General features: G+C 47.0%; 1 protein-coding gene across 5 annotated transcripts in view; it reads right to left on the reverse strand.

The window, feature by feature from the left end:
* Positions 1–15,351, reverse strand: part of LOC111246207 (ubiquitin carboxyl-terminal hydrolase 2-like) — a 114,466-nt gene that overhangs the window by 39,653 nt on the left and 59,462 nt on the right. Inside the window, exon 1 of one of the 5 annotated variants that reach the window (XM_086984769.1) lies at positions 10,367–13,241. The exons of 3 other annotated variants lie outside the window; for them this stretch is intronic. The gene's annotated coding sequence lies outside the window, so the exon portion shown is untranslated. Of the gene's footprint in view, positions 1–10,366; positions 13,242–15,351 lie in introns of those variants that run through there. One more of the 5 variants, XM_022795434.2, reaches the window with a different exon arrangement.

The raw sequence follows: 15,351 nt of genomic DNA on the forward strand, positions 1-15,351 counted from the left end.
TATATATATATAGCTTACGCTGGACTTCCCTCCCGCCTGACTTCATTCGATTGTTGGGGCGGACGGCCCGTTTTTCTTCTCCCTCTGTCTGTCTCTCCATCCATTTGTCTGTTTCTCTGCTGGCCACTAGCTGACGTCATAGCGCCATAACAAGTGAAGGCATCACGGCCATCAACAGCACAACTGCCGGACCCACTGTTGAAGTCGCGCCAAAGCTACCTTCACCAATAGCATGATACTGGCTGACGTGCTCTGCTTCGCTACAGTCCAAGTAGAGCACTATTGCTGCTGCTGCTGCTGCTGCTGCTGCTGCCGCGTTACTTCTACAGCGTCGGCGCTAGCCGGAATGCCGACGCCACGTCGCATGGCAACATTCCGGCGGACTCGCGAGTCGCGACCGCCAACTAGATCAAGGTCCTCGTCGTCGTCGTCGTCGCTGTCGGCACCTCCATGGGATTGAATATATCCGTTTGTTTATAGCGGTTCTGTCTGCTTTTTTTATACGATACCGTTCTGCATATTACACCGTTCTATCCACTTGTCTACTAAAGCCACAATAATTAGCGGATTTGCCACTTCTGCTGCTGATATTGTACAATATTGGTCCCACTGTGATCGGTGCTAATAGCCCCCACAACGGCCAGAGCTCCAGTAGGGGAGAAAAGTGCGACACACGCTAAGCGCACTCTTGCTCATAATACTGTTTCCACAACACGCAACGTTTGCTACACCGGCAACCGGATAAGTCTAAGCCCACATTCCCTGCCGGCTTTTCACTTCATAGTAGTCCTACCCTGCCGCTGCTGTTGACGTCTATATCAGTCGTGAATGTCCTTCCTATTATAGTTATTTATACGAGTGAAAACGGGTTTGATGGTGGGAAGGTGAGGTAGCATCTATCTTTGTCTATGGTGTTTGCCCGATCGCAGCTGCGCTATTTGCTTTTGTGTGAATTACACCGCGTAGGTGTAAACTTATCGGTCGTGGTGTGTGTATCATCTTTGTAATTAAAATAGTGCGGTGCTGACCGAAAGCGCTATATACAGATTAGAACTCCAAATAAGTAGCGGAAAAAAAAAGAAAAAGGCAAACCGCAGGGTTGGTTGTGATAGTGGAAGTAATATTCAGGGTGGTTAAAGCAAATTATACACTTCTGAATACACATGCAAATGATTAGAATTCATCAAAGGATCTGTTTTACTTTGTATTTAGAACAACTTCTGTGAAGATGGCGAACTTTATTTCCAGCAGGACGTAATGTAGGAGCATACCTTTGTAAGAATCTTCAGCACAAATGGATTGAAGGAAGAGGTCTCAGAGAATACTTTGCCTTTGCCGGAGCCTATGCTGAAGGGCTTTTTCTAGTGAGGATACCTTACAGATAAAGTCTACGCCAGTAACCGATGACATTGGACTGCAAACAGGCAAGGATCTGTCGTAGCACCAGATGAAATGTTCGCTAAAATTTGCTCCAACGCTATTAGTACTCAGTGTTGACAGGATCGATAATACTTTGCAGAATATCTGCGGTAAACGAAAAAGTTACCCATGTGAATTTTTTGCTACGGGTTATATGCAAATAAAAATTCAATGGCTGTATGCACTTTTTGAGACACCCTGTATTATGGTCGGCAACAATTTTATCACCGGCCGCACCTGCTTAGACTGTACCATGCGAAAACGTAGGGCATTTTATAATGCACAATTTATTTATGAACTGACTAATGGCCGATTTAAGCGATACAATGTTTTAGATCTACTTCATGAGCGGCGTTCAGATACATTGTAAGCAGACGTCGCAAAAGATTCGAGCGAGGGTTGTCCGTTAAGGGTGGGATCGGGGGAGAGGCAACACATCATGTCATGGTTTTGCCTGGTATGGCACACAAATAACAAGACGTTAGATTAGGGTAAATTAAAAGGTTACGCCGCAGCACAGTATATGGATCTAGTGTGGGATTATATTAAGATGACGCGCGTTTTTCATCAAACTTTCAAAAATCCAATACACCCATGACGACCGTTATACTGTGCAACAGCTACGATAACAGCGAATGACTATGGTTAAACACTGTCACAAGTTTAAATTATGTGGAATGCTGCTTTGTTTCAGATAACGACCGAACATGAATTAGATCAATCGACTGAGATAGATGAGAGTCTCCTCTGCGTTATAACGCTTTAGACATATTTTCATGCACGATGCCGCGTATAATGATATTTACGTAAAGTTATCGTGTTGCCTTCTTCCTTTGAAGGCGCCCTGTAAAGCCCGCTGCTAGATGAGATATGGCTCATCGACGTGACGTCCCGGTAACAGGGAAGTTCGTTATAGAGAAACGTTTTTTTATCATCATTTTGCCAGTTGACCAAAGCTAGTTGACGAGCACGATCCACGTCTGAATCGCGAAGCGATATCAAGCAGGACTCCAGTGCAAAGTAAATAAACAATATTTGCTGATTGTCTACCGAGCGATGCAACATACTTGGTATAGGAGAAGTCGAATCCCTGCGAAATACTACGACCTGTCCACCATCCTGTCGCGACACTATAGACAGTACTAACAGACCACTCAACTTTTTTTGCTCGTCATAAACCAAAATTGTTAAGAGATTATTGACAAGTGCTGCTGGAATAAAATGGGGGGTGCTTAGCTTAATTTGAAGAAAGCTAGCCAAGCTTTATTCACCCGTGCTCTTCTGCTATTTGCTATGACGATGCTTTGTAATTATATAAATAGCCATAGGAGAATCAAACTAAATCCGAATGCTTCATTGAAGATGGAACATAGCAAAATCTTAAAGCAAGTATAGGCCAGTTTGGTATAAGGCTATCGATGAATGACATTTAGTGAGAAATAACACGTCTGAATCGTTTTCGGCCCAAGCTCGTTGCCAAGACCTTTGTGCAGGATCCACCAGTATACTATAGGAGTGCTGTTTCTATCATACGATCTATGATTGAGGAAGCATTATGCTGTGCCTCGTTTTTGCTTGGGTACGGCTGAAACGTTTAAAGAACAAAGTGGCCTTGAGTAGTGCAATCAGCCGCATATCTTGACACGTGCAACGGCTGTTCATATCTCTATGATGTCCTCCGTTTTCATTCATTATGGCGGGTGCGCACGCCGCTCATTCAAGTGGCAATTCACTTGTAATCCGTTCTCGTCGAGAGCCTGACGACGTTTTCTTAAGGTGTGTTTCCTGCTCATCGTCCTAATGCACTGCTAACTTAACGATAGAGATGCCTGCCGTCACTGAACTTCGCGGGGATTCATGCGTACATATTTCGATTGATTGCTGGGTTAAGATTTTACGCATGACTTTGACCTCCCCAATGTATTCTTTTAATGTCTTTAGATAGAACTAGCAGAAACTGGGGAGTAGACTTGCTGATTTGCCTCATAGGCTGCCTGCTATGAGGATAAATATCTTCTAAGTGAAACAGTTTAATACGACAATCATTCTTATATACAGCTGTCTTCATTCTAAAATCGTTTAACCTTCCGTATAGCGAGCCTCGGATCCTCTACGTTCTCCTCTTAACTAGCAACGATTCAAAACACAGAAGCGTTAATCTTTTTTTTCTACTCCTGATACTTAAGGGATGATTATTGCACGGAATGACTATGTGTATAAAACGTGGACTCATACAATTCATTCATGTATTGTGTTTGACGTTCGAGAAATAACAGCATTGTCTAAACCCACCAACGTACACGTCAAGCTATGCTCTAACAGAGGCGCTATCGAAAAATCGACTACCTACAGCACCCCATCATTCGTCATTAGGGAGAAGAATTTAGAGATTTTCATGACCAGCAATGGCTACATTAACTTCCCTAGCTGACGTCGATGTTGCCCCTACTTTGCAAATCCTCTTTCCCATTTCCTCCCGGAACGTCCGCGCGTTTCGCGCGCGTGTTGGTTCAGTTTGACGTGCCCCTTGGTAGCTCGGCTCGACTTACAAGTCTTCTTTTAACTGGCAACATTCTAAGTGACGCATCCATAGCGCGGTCGGCGTCCTTTGTTACTTTAGCAAGTCGCGCTTGGCTCCTGACGACCCCTGTCCTTCTAGATAAAAGAAGACTGCCATTCGTTTACCGCTACGGCTGCTGCTGTGAGGGCAACAAACCGCTGCGTGGCGTTTGGCCGTAGAGCGCGCAACTGGGAAACTTGAAGTCGCCCGTAGGTTTCATCCCAATAGATAAAAACAGAAAGAAAAAGAACTAGTTCACTGTTGTCGTGTCGTCGGTACAGAAGCTTTGCTAGTGTCATTCCGAAAGAAAAGACACGGGTGAGGATGACAACTGACGCCTGAACAGCGCCGGCAACGGTTGCGGTGGCAGCAGCGACAGTTGGCGCGGCCTCGACATCGTTGCTGACGCTGTTGGTGCTGCAGCCGGTGGTTTAACGTTGCTATGAGCGGCTACGCCGAGGACTGCTACTGTTTCTTCTGGCGACAAACAAGGAAAATGAAATGTTACCGACAACTAACAACCGGCATTCCTTGGCTATCGTTAAGTCCAAGTAGACGCCGCGACGGATTAGTTAGCTTGCTGACGAACGAACTAATGCGGGGGCCGATTAACAAGCCAGGAATGCAACGGGTCGAAACGATACCAGTATAACGTTGGCCCATTGCGACGGGTAAGAAGACAAGAGCTTCCTGAAAAAAACGATCAAAAGCAGAAGGCAGGCTTATGAATTCTGACTCGACCAGTCCCCGCTCTTCGGAGACGTTGCCTTGTACCAACGAGTTCAGAATGAAGTGGGCCCGTGTTGAAGAAGAAAGGTAGCGGTGTTATGACGTAATGCAGAGGCGATCAATTTTTATGGGAGAAGAAGAACACAGTGTCGAAGTGATGATGATATGCGTTCCTGAATGCGTAAGAAGGATGAGTCAAGCGAGTGACTTAATTGTTTTAAAAATCGCCATCTGCGAATGTATGACGTCGTTCGTCCGGACTTCGAAAGTGGCGCGCGTACTAGCCATCATCCTGGAAAATTACCTAACTGCATTATGAGGAACATTGCTAGCTGTATTGCTAGACTGGTCACTTCCTCCATGCTCGTTTTATTCCAGAAGCTAATACATTAGAAAAGTCGTCTTCCGTGCCAGATACTACTGGCGTCCATTGTTTCCAACCTTGATCTAAGCCGCATGGACATTCCAGAGTTACTATTCTATTTCATTCATATTTAGGACTAGAAGTAACATCACAGGAAATGTAAGCACACCGCATATTGAAATATGGTCAAGACGTCACAATTCGAGGAGTCTGTGCGAACCACGCAAATGAATCAAAAACAAGAGAAGATTTAATCGAAATCAATTCACGATCATGTTGTAGCCGTTTAGAAAGACGTCTGTGCCGGCCACAGTTAGTTCCTTTCCGCCATAGTGTTCGAGCAGAAGGTAGCGATGTATCACTACACCATCCGCCACTACAACGCTGACCGCCATTTAGGCTGGCTCTGTATCTTACGTGCTCCTCTCATGGTTCACCAAGTTGCAGAACCCATCACCAAAGCTTTGCCGTCCTCAGCGCCCGTAGCCCATTAGCGCATTCGATTCATTGGCTGTTTCGCCTTTTTGCACCGTAATATGTGAACGTAGGCGCACACGCCGAGAAGATCTGCCATCGACAACCCGACAAAACAGTTGAACAGGGTACTGAGCTCTTGGTCGAGAGCTGTTTCGCGTCGGCACTCGAAGAGCAAGTGAAAACCAGCATTTAGTTCAACCTAGTCACCTAAGCAGTAGTCCCAATTGACTAGCAGTGATCGCTTGAGTAATCTCATGACGGAGACGGCGATCTGACCATCTGCTGCCGCTGTTATAGTCCATTCATGTCTATTCTTTGCCTACAGATGACTATATCCCCTATATCTAAGGGAATGTGTGCTCTGCCGTTCATTTCTTGGTCAGTCCATCTTGTGCGCGAACATCACCCGTAGCAGCGACAGCGATAATAGTGGTACCAATGATATCGGTCGCGCTGCTGCTAGTGGACTACATCAGATGGCGCTGCTCTCTGGCTCGAGCGAGCTGGGTCGCCGCCACGGCGGCAAACTACCACCGGTTGTGTGTTTGGCTCAGTCCGTTGTGTAATAGGCGTTAAGGTAGAACAGATTCTCTTAGAGACGACGAAGTAACAACAGCATTGATAACATGCCACATTGCAACACATCGATTGAAACGCAAGAGGAAGTGATTGCCCTTCACTGAGCTAATACCCCGGGGTTGTCAGGTGGAAAATGACTATAAAGAGTGAGGAAGGAAATGCCAGAAACTGGCGAACCAAACAAAAAATAAGGAGACCTCTATATCTAACTTGCAGCCAGTCAATTTCTACGAACAGCGCTCTGCCGACAGTAAACGGTATTAATATATATATATATATATATATATATAAAATCATAAAAACTAATTGAGTATTTAGCGAAGTCTTGCTGCTGATGTATTCAAAGTATACCTGAGCTCCAAAAGCCCAAAACAGGAGATTTCGAGAAAAGGTCACACAAAGTTTTCGTTTTAAAATACCAAATATTATTTCAATAACTCAGCCGGATACTCCAAGAGCACCGGCCTATAAGCTTATTAAGTTAATTTAAAGGGTAGCTTTAACGATCTTGATGACAATGGAATTATGATGGTGTGAATTCATGACATGAACGAGCATATTTTCTCATTTCATTTTCATACTCGCAAACATACTTTATGGCTGCGCAATATAGTCTCATCATATTGTATTTTTCTTCTCTCTCATACCTTTCTGAAGGCTCGGCTAAACGCGACAAGAATTTCGCGTCTTTTGATCCTCAGCTTGAGGCGTGAGGCAGAGGGAGGCGTTGAATCTTGCATGAAGTCTATTGCTTGATAGGTCCAAGACGTATCGTTTCAAGGCGTACCAAATAAGCAAAAGTACGAAAGCCAAGAATGACCTGAGTTGTTGAGATCTGTTTAGATGTGTTGGTAATGCAGTGTTCTTAAACAATTAAACATAGTAAAAGAGTTAATAAACTCATTTGGTTGACAAGATGTTACCAGCGTTTTCCTTATTTAATCTCTTGCTTCTATCCCTTATACTTTCCTCTGCATTTACTTTTTTTCTAACAAGTCGCCGTAAGCACTCAGCGTCTGCTGCACCGTGGTTCCGACGACAATGCTTAAAAGGTCATTAGCTCTTTCACCCCACCCCACCCCTCCTTCTGTTCGTTCCAATATGTGATAAAGATGGCTAGAGATACAACGCACAGACTTCGTTTCGCGTTGGGAGCCAGTCGGCAGTCTGATGGGGTGCCTAACGGTGATACCGGACGTAAGACTCGAAACATTGAGATACACGCTAGTGCCACTTGTACCGACAGCCGAAGTAGATCTGTGTAGAGTAGAGAGATAGACAAATCGAGTCGACTCGACTGGTCGTATTGCTTTCGCTCGTGCCCTTTTACGCTGGCGCCACGACATCCACAACTATGACGACGATTGCCGCGACTGCTACAGGTATATCAAGTCCTGTTGTAGTCAAAATGACGACGATACCTCAAACGACACAATAAGCCGGCCAGCCCTAGTCTCGCCTATTCTATGAATGCAGGGTGGCAGAGTTCGTACGCGTAGACACCGACCAACGTAGTCGCTACCTTCACAGGGGAACGAACAGCGACGTCGGTCGATGCGCCGAAAACTATGCACGTAGTACAAGCAGTTTTAGTAGTTGTGACAGTTAGTAATATGAGGCTACACACATTACCTCGAAACAGAATCGAGCAGAGCAGTAAAAGGGCGACGGCGCCACCGATGGCAAGAAGCAATAAAGCTGACGGCATAGCGTTGCTTTGACAAGGAGATAGTAACGGCAAGGAGAAGCAACCTCTGCGTGGAAATCGGCACTAGTCAGTGACTGGGTGCCAGTCGCCGGTCGTCAGGAACCTACGAAATCGCCAAGGGGAAGAACGTTCTCCGTCGCTATTTATCAAATGTTCTGTTAACTGTGTCATCGAGAGAGAGAGGGATTGAACAACATAGAAAGCAACGAAGGAACGCTAAAGCACGCCAGCACTTGGTGGGCATCTAAGCTTGCATAGTGCACACGAAAATACATACACACACAAGGTAACGCGTGCGACACACCGGGCGGGAGCACGACCGTACAATTTGATACGAATTTGGTGCCGAGCGTCTCTTGTGCGCGAAAGCTCTTCATTGAAGTTGGCTGTTTGCTGGTAGTACTAGGATACTGTTTGGCAAGCGACGATCATATAGATAGGGCAATGAAAAGCGTAATAAGAACAGTGTTAATCAATTAAGGAGGGTTAATTTGCGGGCGATCCAACTACAGCTACTGCATCATCTGATAAGAACAACTTGAAACTGGTTATCATGCGAAGCTGATAACTGATCGGAGCGTAAACTTTGTCTGTGTATAACTATTGTACATATATTATACATGTAACAGCATGACATCGGGCTAGAATCGAACGCGTAAAAACAGTTTGGCGTTCTACCAAGAATTTGAAGACGATGAGTTTTAATGTTAGGTATATATTTCATTTAGAACCTCTAGATCATATAGGTCGAATATTGAAATGCTAGAATAAAATATTTGAATGTTTGCCACTTGGGGTTCATATTTTTCTGTGAGGAACTTGGCTGCTGCTGTCACTGCCACATCCTTTTAACAGATACATCTGATCGCCACTGAAGAATCATTTTGGAATTGTTTATCTTAAACCATTCCGTAGTAGGTGCCAGTGGCATGTTATAACGATCTGAGGCATCATCAATCGATGGTAACAGAGAAACAAAAAAACAGTGACGTCAACCGCGTCACTAAGAAACATGGCGACTAAACATGCTACGAATAACGTCGAGAGTTTGAACTACGGTAATTTATCTCAACTTTATCATATTCCGATGCCGGATACACACGAACCATCCTGTGGATTCTTGCCGTTTCTTCAATATGGCGACTGTGCTAAATTACTTCAAGTTCATAGTCCTTACCTAATGGCAAATTAGGACTTGTTCAAAAAGGTTCTCGTTTGCCATCTCATACTGACTGTACGGTGCAGCGTTACAACGACAGGCAAGGAGAGCCATGTCGCGGCGTTTTCTTGCTTTAATGAGATTCATAACTGACATCAGCTTCATGATAAGCGAGGTGTACGGATCCAAGTAGCTTTCAAGGGCCATCTACAGGGTAAAGAAGACTGTGAACTACCTAGAGCCGGAAAAAAGCTTCATGGTGGAGCTCAAGGCAAATTTTCGTGCTTTGTATAGTCGGTACTCTTTTAGCATTGCTGCATGCTCTATATTCATCTCATACGAACAATTGAGTTTTATCTATGAAGCTTTATCTGCTCACTGCGGCCGTCAGCGATTTCGGCATGAGCAGGTGGCAGCCCGCACTTACGAGGCCGTAAGCAGGTTACGGGTAAAAATTATCTAGCATCGGGGTATGCAAAGTTTGGCGCCTATCCAAGCGTACAGAAGAGGAACGGTGATGCTATTATACAACAACGCGCGATCATCCGTGCATTGCGGTCGCACATTGCAGTTTTATCATTACTGCTTCGTATGCTTGATATCATTTGTTATAAAGGAGTCAACAAGCGGAGAAGGTTTCACTCATTGACTAAACCTTGTGGGCCATTAAGCGTGAGCGACCGCTAGTGGTGACCCCTTGGCTAATCTGGTCCGGCTCCTTGATTCTGCTGCCGCTATAGTCGTCGTTTAGTTTCTCGCTAAGCGATTAAGGGAGCTGGGAGGGTATTTCCCAGCGGGTCATCCATGTGCACAATAGTATCAAAATTGGCTTAAAGGCTCCCGTCTTCAAGCAACGCTAGCCAGGCCGAGTCACATGTCTCGGTCCCGTGCCTTCTGTCATATCGTCTCGTGGGGTGAAAGACAACGCCGGCGTATTCCGTCCCAGCCGTACGCACGCTTAAAATCAACCCAACGAATAGTTACGGCGGCGGCGCTAACGCTGGCAACGCCGGCTTTACACCTCAGCGCACTCTGCTCAGTCGAGACAGGCAGATGGCAGAAGCAGGTGCAATGTCCAGAAAATTGAACAGTTCATAAAAACACAGTTCGTCACGTCATCATCAACAATTGTTTTGTAGATTATGTTCACAGTGGCAATAAAAATCAAGAGCATCATGATCGATGAAACTGCCCCTATGTCTGGAATCGGTATAAACAAGCAAGTCTGTCGGTGACATAGGCCTCCTTCTATATGCAGCCCGCATACGCCACCATATCTACGCCAGCAGGCGTACATGTTTCGTAGTTAATTATAGAGATGATGCAAAGCTAACAGGTGTCTGGTCATACACAGTGCGAAGTTAAACTTACCGGAAGGTCCCGAGACAGCGGAAACCAATAAAAGTTCACGTGACAACCGACGCACGAATACAATTTTTACAATGCAAGCAAGCGATGATAGGATTCGTGACGTGAATGGAGACACCGGTACACGACGAATGCTTTTTTTTTAATGCAGAAATATGTATCCACAGGTGATCTTGAGTATTCACTGTCTTGAAATTTCGTCATGCAAGTATCCGAGGTTAGGTAGAATGGTTAATCCAATAAAGGATGGATTGGCCAAGTTGGAAGCGTCGAACAAACTTAATGTCACATTGGTTTAGAGACGAATATGGCGCACTTCATCCGCTTCACACGGCGATATCTATGCATGCAATTTGTTGCCGACGATCGTGGACTAGGTAAACACACAGAATTGTCGATCTGGCACCGTTATTCTGCTAGAAAGTAGGCAATTTTTTTTCCTATATATGGTCGCGTGAACCTAGCAGCGATACAGCGTCGATTATATTGGTAGCGTGGTTTAATACATACGTCAACAACACTAAATGGGGCCAGCAAACGAGTCCGACTTGGCGCGGATCTGCAGGCGTCGAGCGGCTATGATCTTGAGCGTTCGAGATTGTGATCGTGGAAACACTACGCGGCCAAACGGTTCGAGGGGTCGTGTGCTCGCGAATGTCGGGCGCCCTGTTCTGCCTACCTGAAAGCCCAAATTCGTAATACTGTCAAAGCGCCGATCAGGAAAACCCGTTGGCTGCAAGCCGCTTGTCAGTCTTCAACCGCCGATCACACCAGTTGGCAAGCAGACGATGGTGATGCCTTTACTTTCTTTGGACTGCTGCTGCGGGTTTCCTCCTGTGCGTAAATGACTGGACCAGTATTAATGCCTACTTCACGCACTGTCCGCGCGCACTGTGGCTGTTAGAAGCGGACTGTTTGTTATTGATGTCGCGCTCGCTAGCGTTGTCAGATGGTCGCTATCGTTCTCGGCGCTGTCGACCGTACAAGTTGGGACGCTCTCCTTTCGGCAAGAAAGGAAAGGGAGGAAAAGACACGCTGGTCCACTCAACTATATACCTTTACGAGTACGCTCAACTGCGCTAGCTCGGGGCTGCTTACGGTGCGCCGCGTCGTCGCATTGCTCCGACCAACTAACAACTTGTGAGCTACCAGAACTGCGTGTAACGAACGCCACTGCTACTGCTTCTATCACCAGCCGCGGCTGATGCTCTACTCTGGAGTGGCAATCGCTCTTGTCGTCGTCGTCGTTCGCCGCTGCGCTCAACACCGTTCGCTTTCTGTCTGTGCCGCTCTAGCTGGCGACTGCGGTCCTACCAACGCTCTCGGCGCTTTTTCCAGTAATTTCCACTGGCGACCAACGAAGCAACAGCGGCAGCTCACGATGAACGCTTGGCACTAGCACCAGCTAGTGCCGCCGCTGGTCTGCAACGAGCTCAGCCGGGCCGGTTGATGCTTTGCTGCGGCCGCTGTGACGATCGACGACGCCGCCGCCGCCGCCGCCACCGCCGCCGCCGCCGCCGCGATGGATGCGCACGCGCGACGCTCTCACACGCGATCGAGAGAGGATGAAGAAGACGACGTTGACTAGCTTTGGCGACGACTAACTATGCGACTGGCAGCTTCTGGGGCCACTGCATAGGAATCCTATATACACACAGACGACGCGCGCACTCATAGGGACGCTGCTTCATACACAAGCGAAGGCGGCGGCGGCAGTTCCATCAAGCAGTCGCCCTTAGAGAGGCAACAGGCTTTCCGCACAGAGCGGCCAAGGCCGGCTACTGCTACTGCTATTTCCACAATTACGCTATCGGAAGCCTCGCGGCTGAAGCAGCCGATAGCGCGATCGAGTGCACAAGAATGCGTAAAGAGGCGACTGAGCAAGTGGATAAGAAAGGCCTGTCAAATTTATAGGCAGGCTTATCTTGTCCCTTACCGCCCCCAGACAAAGCGACGAATGGACAGATATGAGGCATAGACGAGATGCGTCGGCGCGTTTCTGTGTGGTACGGCAGCCTCGTCCTTCCTCTTTCGCCGTTCTCCTACCCTATGTCTTTCTTTTAAGAAAAACGTGTCAGAAGTCGGCTTGCTACTACGGCTGCCAGCTCTGATACCGATTCTTCCGCTGACTGCCTATGATCCTAGGAATATATAGCGCACGTATCCGCTTTACTGATCTCGTTTTCATGCGACATCTCGAAACAGTTCTATCATAACCGTGACGATTACGGCACACGTTGTCGAGAATAGGCTTGCCTTAGATTATCCACAGCTATTCCTTACGCAATGTTTTTTTCATCTAACGGTTGCTTCATATAGCGTAAGTATGACTCTATTCGTGGTGGTGATGAGGTCTGCCATAATCACGCTACACGTTCCTGAAACCACTAAGACGTTCTATTACGGATGGGTCTTCAGGAAAAGCGCCGGGGAAAGGGTGTTTGCGACGGATGCTGCGTCATGACGTGTGCGGTCGTGGAGCACTGAAGGGACCTGAGAGCGGTTGGCTGGCAGCGCTTGCTGCTTGAAATTACCGCTTGAAGAGCACCAATGTTATCTCTGTCAGCGCTACGAATGCTTCTAGCGACATTCTTGGAGCTGGAACTTCTTTTCTTTCGTACCTATTCTCTACCGGCAGTCTCTTTCTGGTCGCCTCTACGAGTGTTTGTCGGAATACACTCGCGCTGTCGCAAACAGGATCACTCCACTTTCGCGCCTACAGCGGCACCTTTAATCCTCCGTAAGGACGTCGTTATCGCTTGTCGGTGACAACAACAACGTCAACAACAGCAGCAGCAGCAGCAGCATGAGTAGCTCGTCAACTCACTGAATGTTCGACGACTGCTGCTGCTGCCGCTGTTGGCAGAAAGAACGCGCGCCATTCCATACAAGGGTTGATGGTGCACGCCACTGCGCATTCGTGTAACTGCGATGGCTGGCGCGACGACCCGGCCGATACCAACCAATACTGCTTGTAACATCTACTATGGTAATAAGTCAGCCAGCGTGTTGTTACTGAACCAGCACCACACTGTCACTACTAAGAGCGTTGCGGCTGCGAAGTGGAGATGGAGACGTTGTAGCAGAACGACAGTGCAGCGCGGTTCGGCCCTTCGCCATTCCGTTTCGTTGCTATTAGCGCTGGTCGACGCTGTTGCGACAAACGCACGCACGCACGCACGAACGCGCGCGCGCGCATGCACACACCGTGAGCAACGAGACGCTGAAGCCGACACAGCCACGGGCGTCAATCCCTCTTTCTCTCGGCTGGTGCGGCGGCGGCGGCGGCGGGCAGAAGGCCAACGAACCGTCCGCGTCGGACAGTCATCATGTGGTCATGTGCTCGTTGCTTACTCAAGTTGGCAAATCTGTCTATGAGCCAATCGGTCGGCTATTCTCTTTCTGCGTCCATCTGTATCATAGCAGACTTTAGTATGTGTGTATGTCTGTCGGCCAATTTATCCGTGTACGCGTTCGTCTGACCGCAGCGGTGAGCGGAAAAAAGTCGCGAACGCAGTAGTTTGTCTCAGCGGCCTGACTTGATTCTAAGCATGTAGGCTCCGTTGACTTCTTTCTCCCAACTGCCCTAATGGAGAGAGCGAATTGGTGACGTCAGGGTATCATCGGCGGTAATGCGAGGGCGAGAAGCAGAAAAAAGAACAAAAGATGGTTTCTTTCTCGCCAACGCCACTACTTCTGCCGCTGTTGTTGACCAAGATGAACCGATGCTGCCGCCGCTGCTGCCATTACTATCTGCACGAAAATTATTATCGCAACGTCTTTGCGCAGTATAATATCATCGTAGAGAGTGTTTAGCGATAGCTACTGCATTATTGTTACTTCGGCCGCGCTTCGCCGGTCGGTCGGCCGGTGGCCTCTGTCGCCAACAACAACCATTACATACCCACAACAAAGCAACAACAATGCGATAACAAGGAGCATGGGAGATGAAAGACCGAGCTGACAAACACGAATCGCAAGGCGACATGGGCCAGATCGAGTTCAGCAGCAGTTAAAGTACGGCACGAAGCAAAAGCAGAACGCAGAAACAAAGTGCAGTAATACTGATGGCGGGAAAAGTACCACTGAAAAGATCCTCGCCAACGATAACAGCAGCAACACTAAAAATAACAGTAAAACAAAGCTGAAGAATTTCGAATAGTAAATAACAAAAAATGCCACATCGCATAGGCATAGGTGTGCTTGATGTACTACTGATAGACGATCACAGAAAGCGAGAACGAAATACGGCGCGGATAGTTGTTGTTCAGTCTCGTCTCCCAGGGGAATAACTCCGCTACGGAAAAGTTTGCCAATAAAACTTCATCATCATTCAGCGACCCCTCTCAATCGTTCGGGATTCGCTTTGAGGCTTCCGATCGAGCGAAAAGCGTTCAGCGAAATTTCACTGAAAGATGTGGCATATCTTGGGGTAATGACACAGCGGTAACAATAGACGTCATTTCAGGCATTTTAAAAACACCTGCCCATATACTGGACCACGCAGAAACGCAATCGAATAATCTACGTTTTCACTTGGGTCCGATAGACATGTACACTATACATATTATGCAGTCAAAGAGATCATTTGTCTCGCGTCATCTATAATGATAACATGGAGATCGTTCGATCCCGACCGGTGACAAAGGTCTACGTATGCTAGCCTTTTTATATATATCTGTATATAAAATGTCGTTTGTCATTGGAATCATGCGTTTTATTGGCAGCTGCTATTGTACAATATAGATATAGAAATTAAGCAGCATCTCCTCGTCAAAAATCAGTTTGTCGCCCTGGTCGCGCCCGTAGCTCGTCTATATTGATCAGATGACTGTAATCTGGGAACCAAAAATTAGAATCTGGAAAATCCAAGCAGCTATGTACTGTTTCTCGTAGAGATCAGGCCACAGAATTGGATCTAAAGAGCGCATAGGTTCCTATTTACAAAGGAGAGCAGCTTATTCAGAAGTGTACGGATGCCGAATTTT

The sequence above is a fragment of the Varroa destructor genome, unplaced genomic scaffold (assembly GCF_002443255.2).
Source record: "Varroa destructor unplaced genomic scaffold, Vdes_3.0 BEIS01000003.1, whole genome shotgun sequence".
In the NCBI taxonomy this organism is placed as follows: Eukaryota; Metazoa; Arthropoda; class Arachnida; order Mesostigmata; family Varroidae; genus Varroa; species Varroa destructor.